Raw genomic sequence first — 15,224 nt, forward strand, 5'->3', positions numbered from 1 at the left:
TTGTATGTATCATCGGACTACTATGACCCTACTTGAGGAGTTTGAGAGAGTGTCTTTTCAGCCAATTCCACGTTACTAGAATCAGTTTGCGGATTCATTAGCAAATCTTGCTTATGAGGAAGACCTCTTCTTCAATTGTGGTCCTAGTTTGGATATTGTTATTAATGATGAAACAGGACCCGGTCGCTTGTAGGGAATGTTATCAGAGCATGCAATATATGGGAGACGATGGTTGATATGGGTGATGCAAAGAGTAGCCGAGACCAATCTACCATTATTATCCTGGACCCATAGGTTGATTAAACAACATATTATGCGTACGCCTCTTGCTATATATGCAGGAGGGATGGGCCATAACCTTATGCATTTAGTTTAGGGCTACGAGGGTTGTGTTTTCCTCCTTGGGAAGGAGCCTATTATTGTATATCTAGATTCTTTCAGGGAGGGATGTGTAGGTGCTATTGTGTTTTATTTCATTAGGCCAAGAGGGCCGATTAAGTTTTGTGGTGAAGTGCTGTATTTCGTTAGGCCAAGAGGGCCAGTTGTCTGTTTAGTGCAGGTGCGGTTAATGGTTTCTCGTTTTAGTTTTGTGCTAGACAGGTTCGAAGAAGAGCTTGGAAGGAGCCTTTTGTTGCGTGGGAGCTTCTCGTGGCCCTATCCAGGTGATATCTTCCCTTTATGAGTACTGTGGTTTTTATGCTATATATATCTGTGTACTTGTAAGGGGGTCTTTCTTTCTTGTTGGGGACCGGCGACCAAGGCATGAAGTCCCAGGTTTAGGTTAAGTATGTCTGAGGGAGGTTTGAGTAGTCTTGCCTCCTGTAAAGACATTGTCAAGCATTGAAAGACCTGTTTTAGACGGGAGTCCTAGTGACCCTGTTCTGCTAGCCTGCTAGGCAGCCGTTCCAGGAGTTCCTGTTTAGTTGTGAGGCAGTTAAAGAAGCCTACCGAAGGGAAAAATAATGATGATAAAGGAAAAGAAACCCTGAATATCCCAAAAGAAAATAACGATATACAAAGGTGTGTAAAAAGGGGTTCTAACCCCCTATAAAAATAGAAAAGAAAAGAAAGAAAAATTTATAAGCAGTTGATCATCGCCTTGCGAAGGCCTGGTAGGTTCCTGGGAACGAGTCAGACCCGGGGCAGATGCCTTGTCTTCCTAGGGATGGCTTCTTGCTGGAAAAAAAAGAAATAAGGAAGGTTGGAGCAAAAATAAAAGTGAGCGTCAAAAAAGAATTAAGTGTCGCCTTGCGAGGGCTTGGTAGGTTCTTGGGTACCAAGACAGGGCCTGAGACCGATGGCTTGTTCTCCTTGGGTCACTACTCTCACCTCCCTCCTTTTTACATGCCTAAGTATAGAAAATAAACACCTAAAAGAAGAAATGTGCTAAAAGAAAATATTTCTTGATCAGGCTATAGGAGTCCTCGCCTAGTAGGAGCTCCTGGTTATGTTGTCCTTAGTTAGGTAGGTAGTTCAGACCACCACTTAGGGCAACCTCTTTGATAGTTCTTTTTAGTTTGGCTGTGTTGGAGCAGTCGGTTAATGACTAGCTTCGGACCTTTTATCAGATTATGCTAGGCCTACTCCTTGTGGATTTCATGCCTTGGTTTTGTCAGGGGGTAGGGTGAGCGTTATGCTGTGTTTAATATGTATCTATTTTGTATCAGCTTGATGCTTCCTTTGGTTGTTTTGTGCAGATCTATTTGGGATTCGACGGGCTGGGTCGCCCTATCCCGTGGTTGCCAATGAGAGCGGAGTTTTGATGCTGAGAAGTGCTTAAAAATAGCTAAAAATTACGAATATCAAGGGAAAAATATTCAACGTCGAAGGCGGCGGCTCCAGCTAGGATGATTTTAAGCGTCAAGTACTTTAAAGGCGCTTGAGCGACACTTGTGGATTTTTGATAATTTTTCAGACTGCCTTGCGGATTGTCAAGAGTTACCGGCCAATGCGGGATGTCAAACTGGACGCGTAGAAATTTACAGCACTCGATTTGGACACCGGACGGGAAATGGCCAACAAATGGGCAAGATTTGAAGAGGTGGACCAAAGTTTGGCCAAATGGTCATGACCCTTGGGGGAGGGGGATGTAGCATGAATCGTGGGCATTTAAAGATGAAGAAAACGTGGAGGAGAGAGCACCATCGAATGGCTGAAATTTGCGCTTTATTGAGGGAGGAGGCATCATGCTGGCTGTGAACAACCTACCCATTTGATCATGGGCCTTGCCTACCCTTTGTATGCTGACTCTATCGCCGCCTCTCGCCCGTCCAATGGTGGCCTGAATGAAGAGAGCCAATTCTAGTCTTTCTCTCTCCTCCCTCTCTCTCCCTTAAGGGGTTGTTCTTGTGTGGAAGAAGACAATGAAGAATGGTGGAGGAAAACTTATCCGGATGAGACCGGATTGCTTCCAGATGGATGAAGACTTGAAGAGCGTTGTTTTTGAAGATGCTGAGCATTAAATGCATGCTAGAACTCAGTCCTGTAATCAAGACCAAGAAACCGAGACCTGAAAATAAGCGGTAATGCTATTTTTATGAAGAAAAATGATCTTTTTATGCTATTTGCTTTATGAAACCTTGTTCATATGGGATGAAAGTTCTTTATGACATTGTTTACCATGAGTTTGATCAGTTTATGCTTTGAAAATAAAAAAATTTAAGGCTAGATGGCGGAAATTAGTGTTAAATACATGAAAAACACGCGTTTTAAGGGTAAAATTGGGTTTTTGCTATATAAATGAGAAATATGATATGTCACACCAACTAAATCTGAGTTTGAGAGCGGAATTTTGATGCCGAGAAGTGCTTAAAAATAGCTAAAAATTACGAATATCAAGGGAAAAATATTCAACGTCGAAGGCGGCGGGTCGACCTAGGACGATTTTAAGCATCAAAGTGCTTTAAAGGCGCCGGAGCAACACTTGTTGATTTTTGATAATTTTTCAGGCTCCCATGCGGGTTTTCAAGAGTTACCGGCCAATGCAGGATGTGAAGCCGAACGCCCAAGATTTTTCAGAGCTCAATTTGGAGTCCGGACTGGAAAATGGCCAAGAAACCGGTCAAGATTTGAAGAGGTGGACAAAATTTGGCCAAAATGGGTAAGTGACCCTTGGGAGCCCAAGAATGAAATGTAACATGAAAATCTTGGCAAAAAACATGAGGAGAGAGAGAGAGGAGGATGGCGGCAGCACGCTGGCGCATTTTTCGCCATGATCTTGATGATCATGATCTCCAGCCTCAATGCAACCCCCCCCAATGATCATTGGCAGTGAATCCCCTCTGGATGCTGGTCTTATCGCCGCCCTTCACCCGTCAAATAGTGGTCTCTATGGAAATCTCTGATTTCAGTCTTTCTCTCTTCTCCCTCTCTCTCTTCTAGAGGCAGATTCATGTGGGAAGAAGAAGGATTGACGGAAGCTTGTCCAGCTGAGATGGGATTGCTCCGTGATGCAAGAGGAGGGTAGATTGCTGATTTCGGACTGTCATGGACATTAATGGCTGCTGGAAATCAGTCCCGAGACATGGCAAATAAAAACCCGCAACCGCAAAGAATGGTAATTTTATTTTTACAAAGGGAATTGATGTTTTATGCAATTTGCTTCATGAATATTTGTTCCCATGGGCTGATTATGCATTATGTTATTGTTTGCTATGATTTTGATCAGTTTATGCTCACAAAATCAGAAAATCATAAGTGTTCTGATTGAAATTAATGGTATAAAACCCGTAAAACACACGTTTAAGGGGCAAATGGGGTTTTTTTGCAAAATAAAGGGGAAACATGAGATATAACATCAATAAAACCTGAAATTTTTCTGTCAAGAAACCTAAGGGCCACAGCCCACAACCAATCTCAATTTCTAGTCATTTTTTATTGAAAATAATAGAGTAAAAATACAAAAAAATGTGGAAAATGGGTTTTAAATGGGAGAAATTTAGGAAACGATAAAGAGAAAATTCCAGAAAATTACATAAGTGTTTGTGCAATGTATAATGAAGGTAGAGCATGAGGTTAGCCTCGGTTTACCCTCATTTCCATGTTTTTGTCTGTATTTATTGCTTTCTCTACAAAGAAATACACATAAAACGACTCTTACACCTATCAACGATTGCAAAACATTAAATGGTAGGGTGAGAGGGGAGTTTGAGCGTTAAAGTACAATCTTAAACCTGATTTATGTGTTGCATCATGGTTATAGGATGTTGTTTTTAAATAAAGGAAAAGGCAGCATGAGCGTAAGGCTCGGTGTCTCTCCTCGTTTCAATACATAAACGTTAGCATGGAAATCATGAAAAGACTGGTTTCGCATGATGCACAATGCTGATTTTCTATTGTCTGTGCACTAAACCATTCACATTATGCACTATGCATGGTTCATAGTATTGAAGGAAAATCTCCTGGATTGCATAGCAATTGTTTTCTTAGGACTTTGACCCACAATTGAGAGTGTGAGGTTATCCCTTACCGTAGAGTAGAGGGTCGGTTTCCTAAGGGACTGTGAAGTGAGAAAGCATGGTATATCTCCTGGAAATGCGAGAAATATAAAAGAGAGGAGTTTGTGCTCGTTTGTGTTATATGCTTAGCAGCGCATCAAAGGGCCGATCCCTGAGATGTAGGAGAGCTGCAGTGGGGCTCCGACTATTAGTCGGTGGAGTGCCTCCTATGTGTATGTAATCGAGGCATTATGCCTAAGTACTTTGGGATCTCCCTCTGAGGAGTTTTAGGGAAATGTTGAACTATAAACTATAAACGCATGAATTACGCTTTAGGGCTGTGTGTCCCTTAGCATTTGATTGACGCTCCTGGTCCGCGAGGCTGTGAGGGTGGTTTTGTGTCATGAGCATGAGGTCCGGCTAGTGCTATAGCCAGTGCCGGCCCATTTCAGGTCCCATTAGTGGTGCGTTTGTCGGGAGCCACTTATAAGTGGTGGTTTTCGGATTTAAGGTTTCTAGGGACCAAAAGAAAGTTGGTTTATGTCCTCTGACAAGGACCGTCAAGCCGAAATCCAAAAAGCCGAATGTGCTGAGAGGGCTAGACAGTGGTTAAAGATCGTAAGCCATTATTCTCCTCAAAGGAGTAGCCCAGTACGTATATGAAGTAGTGGTCTTAGCCATTTAACTACTTCACCCATTCCATTAGGTGCAGGAGGAAGTGTAAAATCTTCCTCTCCTTCACCAAGTCTACCCACTTCAAGTGGGGGTGTGAATCTGTCACTTCAACCTCCTACTGCTAATCCGATTGTCACCATGGCACAACCTATTGCGATTCCTGCAGGGGTGCTGGATTTACCAGCCTTAGGAGTTTACTTGCCCATTTTTAATGGGTTAGCGAAAGAGGATGCAGAATTTCACATTTGTGAATTTCAGAGATTGATGTTCAATTATCGCATCCTGGACGAGGGACATCTTATGATGTTCTTCAATATTACGTTAAAAGGAAGGGTTGCGGTATGGTATCACAGCATAGAGTCTGGAACCATAACCACCATTGATCAATTCTATGCAACTTTCCGAGCAGAATATGCCCCTGAAAGAGGTGGCCAATATTAGTTGCGGGTCTTGAATGTCACATTTCACATTTGGACAGTTTCCGGGGAAGTGTTGTCCACCACACCACTTACAACTGAATCTAGAGGGTCCACCCTCTTCAGGGTGTCGACTCCCTATCAAATTTTGTTGCTTCTTTAAGAAATTAACGTCGACGGGGCTATTTGTCGATATTGTTCGGAAATCATATCGGTATAATGCTTCATCATGTCCTTAACTTTGCCAAGGACATTAGATGCACTCGTGAATTTGGTCCTAAATAATGGTGTGGCACTCAGTTGGACCAGGCCTGCTTGCTCATAGTCATTTGCTCCTATATGTTCCAACCACGTGCAATCGCAATCCATGCGCACGACTCCTCTCTCAATTCTAAAGGTGTTCTTCTTTTGAGGTTTGGAGTCTGCCTGTATTTGCTCAATTACATGTCCCTCAGTGTCATATTCTATCGTATCGATATCTCCTTTGCTCTCGTCACTGAAGGAATAGCAGTCCTCATATTCGTCATTAGAACTATCCTCATCCGAGTACTCTTCATCTCTCCTAAGTCTTGAAATGACATTTCCTATTCATCGGTGACTAAGGCCCAATTGTACAATAAGTTCAGGTCGTGCACCTTAGTCCATCGCCACTTGGGTTAATCCAAGAGATCCTTGAGTGGCTTGAGATTGGTTGCTGGGTTGCCAGCTAGCTTTTTCATCACAAGTGCTCTAAGATCTCAAGGAATTCTTGCTTGTTATTCGATACATGGAATATGACAAGGTTGGGTTGTCCATACGAGCTCCTAGCCATCATACTATAGAGACTGGTATTGAGGGCATGTCACTAGGCTTAGAAATTGCCTTAGGAGCTTGCTCGTACTCCTCATTTTTTGAGAATGGTAGATCGATCGTGGCTAGCAAATGAATCCAATCTCACTCATCCTCAAGACAAGGGATATACTTGGTGAGCGGCCCATACGAATTTTTAATTTGCGCCTCACCCTTCAGCGTAGCTGAGATGGCATCTAAGTCGACTAACATAGTCTTCCAAGCATCCATCTCTACCCTTACCACTTCCATTCGATTACCTAGGAAGATCAAACCGTTGCCCAGTCTTCTATGAATTGTGCATTGCGCATCCAGGGTCAGCCCAACAAGATGTCATAGTCCACTCCTTTCATGACTATGAAGTCTATGGAGAATTGGACTCCCGCGATCTTTTCCAATTCTTTAGTTCTCTAAATGGCTTTACTTTCATTCCATTAGCCAGTGTGACATTAAATATAGCATTCTCGACAAGCGGGTCACCCCAAGCCTGGAGCACTACATGGCTAAGCACATTGACTCTTGCCCCCATGTCTACGATTCCCTTTCTCGTGATGTTGCCTAGAGCTAGAACCGTAAGACTACATGCATTTCGGTGCCTTCCCAGAAAGCATTAACATGCAAGGACTTGGGCACTAAGTTGTGAAAAGATGTGGGATCTAGAGCGTGGCTATGGTTATGGTGGATCGAAGATGAATATTAAGCTCATGATGACATAAACAAGACTTGACTTGTTACACATGTGAATTAGGTTCCAAGATTGAGACTCGGACTCATAAACACAATCTTGTATATAAGAGACAATGACCAAGACACTAACTGAAATGGAAAAGCATCATGATATTGCATTCATCATATATCAAAAAGTGGTAGCCAAGTATAATGCTTTATAGTTGTTGGATGGGTAGCAGTTTGCCTTTTTGTGCATATGGGATTCAGTCTGCCTGCATGTCCTAAGCCCAGAACTGCCTCATACGAAGAGGCCATAATGGGTGTGATTGCAAATATCTCAACACCCCTCCTCAATCACAACCAAAAAGTACAAAGTGTGTAGATGCTTTAGTGGGAGCAACACTTGCAAAGTGTGGGCACACCATAAACATGGCAAAACACTAGAGGCTATCACAAAAAAGGCTAAATGTGGTACCACAAACATGGTGGATATCTAGAGGTTGTAACAGGGGCCTTACAAAGTGTATAGAGGCTATAGTACAAGGCTTTATGAGGATTTTACAAGCTTATGACAGGAGCATTTTGGGCTAGGCAATACAAGGCTCAAAAATTCAGTAAAAATTTGGCTCAAAGACCGTGAGGTCCTTGCCGTTTTCAGCATTTCTTTTTACATAGATCTTCAATTCATTGCAGATCTTCTTTCTCTTTTTTATCTTGTACTTGTTCTTCACTTTGCTTTCAGCTTCAGTCTTAGTCTTCATGTCCATATCCCCCTCAAGCAAAGACATCTCATTCTTTGGCATGTTGAGTAGAGTGTCTGGAGCATCTTGAAGGTCTTTAGATAAGATCATCGATTGCTCTTTGGTGTAGGCAGCTCCAACATTACCTACAAGTGATGCAAACAAGACTTCTATGTACTGCAAGTGAGCAACAAGAGTAATATTGCTTTGCATCTGCATTAAGATATTCTTGTTCATCATTTTCATGACCAAGGATCAACAGCAAATCAACTCCAAAATTCTCAGATTTTATCAGTGGAAGAGCAGATTATAGTGTGTCAAGAGACACAAGTAATGATAGTCTAAAAACACACTATGTAAAGACTATGTCTGAGTTGATATCAAACTTGAATCTTCTTAGTTTAGGGTCATCGACGATCTTTCTAGGCCCTTTCCCTCCTTGATTTGATGCTGGGACAGTAGATCAAAGTGGCAATGGGTTGCTCTAGATGGCAGGAGAGAGAGAATGATGAGATTTTTGAGCTTATGTGAAAATGGCTATGGAGTCACAGTTAGGGTTTCTAATAGTGGCCTGGTTTTTTTGACATTACAGGAGCTATACTTAATGATTTTTGAAACTTTTTTTATGAAAACGAAGTTGAATTGATGGGCTTTCAATGCCCTATGATGATAGATGGAATCGCGCTCTGTGAGAGATGCAATAGCAGTACAAACAAACCAGGCGCAGTTTGGAACAACGACCTGCAAAATCAATAATGTTGGGCCTATGGAGCAGTAATGTTGTGGTTTGTTGTACTAGCCAGGGGTGCCTTGAGCTAGGGAATGATCCTCTATAAGAAAGCAAAGGAGATATACTTTGTATTGAGAGATCTAGGGACTCCATGCAGGGTATGTCCTGCATGTCACTGTTGCAAGATATGGTAATGACTGAGAATTTTTACAATGCTAAGCCTATGGTTGCTTGATGTCAGTGATTGAGGTGACAAGAAGAAGCTCTGAAAGCAAGGGAACATTTTCTAGAAGGAAGCTCCAGGATATTTTCCCTATGGAGTGAGATATAAGAGCTTCAAGCTAACAAGGTGCAATTGGCTATGGATGCCATGGAAGCTCAAGTGAAGGTAGAGTTGAGAGATGAAGTCATGGGCTGGAACTGAGCTGACCAAAGTTGAAAAGGGACTGAGAGAGAGCAGAGAAGATCTAAGCCAAGCTAAGCCATGCCCGACTGGTCTCTAATACCATGTGAAAAGACATGGGATCTAGAGCATGGCTGTGGCTATGGTGGATTGAAGATGAAGATTAAGCTCATGATGACATAGACAAGACTTGACTTGTTACATAAGTGAATTAGGTTCCAAGATTGAGACTTGGACTTATAAACACAATCTTGTGTATAAGACTGATAATGACTAAGATACTAACTGAAATGGGAAAGCATCATGATATTGCATTCATCATATATCAAAAATTGGTAGTCAAGTACAATGCTTTATAATTGTTGGATGGGTAGCAGATTTCCTTTCTGTGCATATGGGATTCAGTCTACCTGCATGCCTGCCTCATACAAAGAGGCCATAGTGGGTGTGATTGCAAATATCTCAACATAAGTGAAGTGTCAAACTCGGTATCTACGTCACAGCATCATGCTCATGTAAGTCAGCACAGCAGGTTGCTCTATCTATCCTTCCACCCACTGCTCCAGCTCTTACCATAGCATCAGATGTTGCCTAAGCACATCTCCTAAGCTTAGAGTCATTGGGGTGGTCACTAGCATTGTAAGAAGATTGCTAACTGCTTGCTTTTCTCCTAGTTCTATGCTCCTTGGCCAATGGCCTTGACTGGCTTGCTTGGTCGTAGCATTTAAACTCTATTTAAGCGACACTACTTGTGGTGCAGTTGGGTCTCTCGATTTTGGTCATGGAGGCGAAATTGGAGCACTTATGCTTGAGAGATCATCGATGTCATCCTCCAAGATGGCCTCAATGTCCTTAAGGTACTGTCAAGCTTCTTTCACTCACTCCTTCACTTTTTCTATGGCTTCTAATTGGCGCTTCGAGTTGGGGTACTCCCCTACCTTAACACTCCCCTTCTCATCAGCAGTCTTTGGAGCAGATGTCTCCGCCTTTGTATCTGTAACCTTCTTTCTTGCAGGCAGTGTTGTGACACTCTCAGTTTTGAGAATGAAATTTGCATCGGTTTTCTTTTTTCTTCACTTATGACTCTTCTTTTCAATTGAGACTACGTCTAAGTTGCTAGGCCTTGGTGTGATATGCCGGCCTACTTTGTTTGTGCTCGGATCATGACATGCAACGGGATGGGCGTGGCCTCATCATGGAGTGTTTCAACACCGAACAACCCAAATGGACTAATAGCACAATTACGGAGTAGTGGATGGCTTCCATCTAGGGCAATCGACAAAGAGATGTGTGATTCCAGACTCAGCGCATCTAATATTAGCTTGTCTTTGGATATCTTGCTGGTGAGCAATTTAGCAACGGAGCTAGAGGCTTTTGTGAATGCAAATTCAAACGTCTCCCAAGAACAAGGCATCGTTCGAACTTCATTTGCAAAGGGTTCTTATAGTAGGCCTAAATCCAAGCGATCGTAGCTCAGAGCTAACAACATGAAAGTGGCATCGAGTCGTCTAATGCAATCAACAACATCCTCCTTTGTGTCCTCAGCCAAATCAGCAGCTAGTGTTAAGAATGATTTCTGCTCATAAGGGGGTCGAAGGCCTATGGGTGGTTGGGGTTTGATAGAACTAGAGTCTTTGATAACAAATAGTTGCGATTGCGGGATTCTTGAGATTGCGGGTAGACCTCTTGAATTAGGGCTCGGGTAGTAGCAGTGACATCTAACGGACTATTGCCTTCAGTATGGATCAAGGAAGTCTAAGCAGCTCTATCGGGTGTTGATTCATATGACAATGTTTGTCGTTTGGGCCGATAGGCTTGTTCGACTTTCTTGGGCGTATGTGCAGATGAGCTTGATGGATATGGGTCTTGAAAGTGTTGCGGCTTCTAGCTTTGAGATTTTATGGGGCTTGGTGTGATCAAACTTGAGGGCAGTGTGCGAGTAGTGCCTCTGGCCATGTGGGCCTTAGGGATCCATATCCAGGCATTTCCCTCATAGTAGCCTTGCACATGCAAGAGGAATTTAGGGACCCATCTTGGCTTGATCATGCGTCGATTTCTGTAACTGCGCCTTGGCCTCCTAGGTTTCGAGTTTCTGGTGGTATGAGGACGTGAGCATCGACTCCTAGGCAGCGATTGCAATTGCTTGGGCCTCCATTGAAGCCTAAGATATTGGACCTTAGCCTTTGCTACTGCGAGCGGCGATTCTAGAGATTCGATGGGTAGTGGCCGAGCACTACCCCCCTCCTTAGACTTGGCTGCTAACATTTCTACTGGTGGTCTTGCGGACTTTGACGAGGTCGCACAGCCCTTGCTGAAGGCTATAACAATGCGAACGTTTCCTGTGGCGAGGTGGATACATTGCGATTCATAATCAACATTGCAGTGAGTTTGCTTCTTGAAGGTTTGCCCTAGCAGTGATTCCGTGCTTGCATCTTTAGCATCTGGCAACACATAGATAGAAAAGGCGGCCCTGCACTTGCCGAGAAGTGCGTATGAGCAGCCCCCATATGGGCTTAATTTGGCATTGGTGGGCTGTAGTGGTGGTTTGCCTAGTTGGGTCCAATGATCGTGAGTTAAGACATTGAAGTTTGCTCCCTCGTCGATCAAGGCATTGAAAGTGCATGTTCGCTTGGCAGTGACCGTGATGTGTAGGTATTCAGGTTCTACGACTTCCTCATCCTCATCATCCATTTCAGTGATCGTGGCTACTCGTACTTTGACAGGGGGTTCTAACATTGGTGGCTCATGCAGAGGATGCATGGGAGGGTAGTACTTCTTAACACGACTACCATTGAAGAAGCCTATGCCCTCACCATCTAGAGTCTCAAGCTCAACGTTGCTAGTTCCGCTAATTGCACAAACTTTGAAAGGTCCAAGACCTCTAAACTTCATTTTCTGCTTATGCCCCTTAACTGAGTACAGGAGTACTAAGTCTCCCTGTTCAAAATCGTGCTGCTTGACGTGCTTGTCAAACCAACTCTTGCGTCGCACCTTCTCACATATGAGTGCATGAGTGGCTAGAAGATGAGTTTTCGAGAGGCATTCGAGCTCAACCAGGTGTTGCATCCATGCTTCCTTTCCTTCCCATCGTTCTTGAAGTGCTATTCTCAGGCTAGGAACGAAGAACTCTACAGGGAGAATTGCTTCAGTACCATAGGTCAACCTAAAGGGGGTCTAGCCGAAGCCATTTTATAAGCTATACGGTAAGCCCACAAGGCTACCATCAGCTTGTTATCCTAGTCGCTGCGCAAAGCAGAGACTACTTTGGACATGACGTTTACAAGAATCTTATTCGTGGATTCCGCCAGGCCATTTGCTTGAGGGTAGTATGGAGAGGATTTTCGATGGATAATTAGAAATTTGGATAGAAGATGCACTATCACTTCATTGATAAAGTGTGTGTCTTGGTCATTGACTAGTTTGATGGGGCAGTCGAATCGTGAAATCACTTGCTCCCACAAGAACTTGGCAGTCGTTCTAGCATCATTATTTTGTGTTGCTCTCTCTTCTGCCCATTTCGTTAGGTAGTCTGTGGCCATAATGATATATTTGGCCTGTGAATATTGTGCAGCTAGTCTGATGGGTCCTATGAAGTCAATTTCCCATTTTTTGAAGGGTTGTCATGCAATGATTGAGGTCAACTCCATTTGATCCTTGTGAATCGGGACCTTTTCTGCTGACACTCGTCACAATGCTTAACGAATCGTGCTGCATCACTAAACAACGTTGGCCACTATAGTTGAGATTGCAGCACCTTGCGGGCTGTCGTGTCTCCGCTAAAGTGCCCACCAATGATTCCACTGTGTGCCTCTAAGAGCACATCATGCATCTCATGCTTGCACACGCATCTACGCAACAGTCCATCTTGCCTTAGTCGATATAGCTAGCCTGCTATCAACTAGTAGGGTTGGATCTTGAGGATGAGTCACCTAAGTCATCTTGCCTTTTCTATCTGTCGCTCAGGCAATTCGTGCTTAAGCACTTGGACTATGTCATCCACCCAATATGGCATTAGATCAACCTTAAATAAATCTCTCTCTCTGGAAAGGTTAAAGAGATGGGTGTCTAGCAATTCATCGGCAATGCCTTCTCCAGCAGCCTCTCCTGTGGGGATGTGTGACATATGGTCAACCATGTAGTGTTTTTTTCCTTTCCGTATAACCACGAAGAATTCAAACTCCAAAAGCAAAAGGAACCACCGAGCTATGCATCCTATAGCGCAAGGTTTATTCACTAGATATAGCAAGGCTTGATGGTCCACAAAGAATGTAAAGGGTGTAGCCAATAGATAATGCCAGAATTTCTTCACATCAAACACCGTGGCCAAGCCCTCTCTCTCTATCGTCGAGTAATTCATTTCTGTCTCAGTGAGTTGTCTGCTAGCAAAGCTCACTGGGTAGTCTAGGTTGTGTTCTCCAGGTTGGCACAACACTGTCCCCACAGCAAATTTCAAGCCATCGATGTGCATGTGGAAGGTAATGGTCCAATCTGAGGCTCATAGAATCGGTGCTATGGTTAGAGCCTTCTTCAACTCTTCATATGCTCGTTGGCATGCTTCAGTCCATTCAAAGACAATCAACAGCTTGTATAAAGGTTTGGCAATCAACACATAACACCGTGGACATGCGCGTCTAGTTCTAGGCAATTCTCGAGGCTTCTTAGGTACCCATTGCAAGTGAGTCTGTTGAGGTTTTGATTTGGGTGCGGCGGGCGATGGTTTATGGGGATCTGGGTGTGGTAGATATGCATGGCCCCCCTCCTTAGTCCTAGCTCCGGTTGTTTCTATCGGTGGCCCTGTGAGCGGTGATAGGGTTACGAGGCCCTTGTTGAAAGTCGTGACAATAGGCACGTTCCCGATCGCTAAGTGGATGCGTTGCGACTCATAATCAACATTACAGCGGGTCTTCTTTTTAAAAGTCCGCCCGAGCAATGACTCTGTGCTTGCATCCATGGTACTTGGCAATACGTAAAACAGCATGGGGATAGTTTCAGACTCGATAGAAACGGCGACTCGGCATGTGCTGAGGATCGGGTAGGATTGAGCCCCGTATGGACTTAATTTGGCCGTTGTGGGATGAAGTATTGGCGCGCCAAGCTGGGTCCAATGCTCATGCGTTAAAACGTTAAAATCCGCCCCCTCATCAATCAGGGCGTCGAAGGAGCACGTCTTCTTGGCCGTGACCGTGACACGAAGGTAGGCGGGTTCTACAGGCTCCTCCTCATTTTCGCAGATTTTCGTAATTGTGGCTACTCGTATTTTGACGGATGGTTCTACCATTGGTGGCTCGTGCAACGGATGAGTGGGCGGGTAGTACTTCTTGACCCGACTGCCATTGAAGAAGCCCATTCCCTCACCATCCAGTGTTTCCAGCTCGACATTACCAGTTCGGCTGATTCCCCAGACCTTAAAGGGTCCGAGACCTCTAAATTTCATCTTTTGCTTATGTCCTTTAACTGAGTAGAGGAGCACTAGGTCACCCTGCTCAAACTCCCGTTGCTTGACATGTTTGTCAAACCAGCTTTTGCGTCGGCCTTTCTCGCAGATAAGTGCGTGGGTGGCTAGGAGACGAACTTCTGACAAAGCGTTCCAGCTCAACCAAGCGTTGCGTCCATGCCTCCTTCCCTTCCCATCGTTCTTGGAGTGCTATCCTCAGGCTAGGGACGAAGAATTCTAATGGGAGAATGGCTTCGGTCCCATAGGTTAGCCGAAAAGGTGTTTGACCGACGGCCGTTTTATAAGCTGTTCGGTAGGCCCACAAGGCTGCCATCAACTTGTTATCCCAGTCACTTCGTGAGGCTGAGACTACTTTAGTCACGACATTGATGAGAATTTTGTTGGTTGATTCAGCCTGGCCATTAGCCTGAGGGTAGTATGGTAAGGATTTGCGATGGATGATGAGAAAGGTGGATAGGAGATGGGCTATCACTTCGTTGATGAAGTGAGTTCCCTGGTCGCCGCTGACCAGTTCGATGGGGCAACCAAAACGCGAAATTACTTGCTTCCATAAGAACTTGGCAGTCATCCTAGCGTCATTTCTCTGCGTGGCTCTCACCTCCGCCCATTTGGTGAGGTAATCCGTGGCCACCACGATGTACCTGGCTTGTGAGTATTGTGCCGTGGGGCTGATGGGTCCTATGAAGTCAATCCCCCATTTTTCGAAGGGTTGGCGAGCAATAACAGGGGTTAACTCCATCTGATCTTTACGAACCGGGACTTTTGTCCGTTGGCACTCGTCACAATGCTTGACGAATTGTGTGGCATCGCGAAAGAGTGTGGGCCACCATAGCTGGGACTGCAGCACCTTCCGTGATGTAGTGTCCCCGCTA

This window comes from Lygodium microphyllum, chromosome 10 (genome assembly GCF_053477565.2).
Source record: "Lygodium microphyllum isolate KBCC chromosome 10, Lygodium_microphyllum_v1.1.10, whole genome shotgun sequence".
In the NCBI taxonomy this organism is placed as follows: Eukaryota; Viridiplantae; Streptophyta; class Polypodiopsida; order Schizaeales; family Lygodiaceae; genus Lygodium; species Lygodium microphyllum.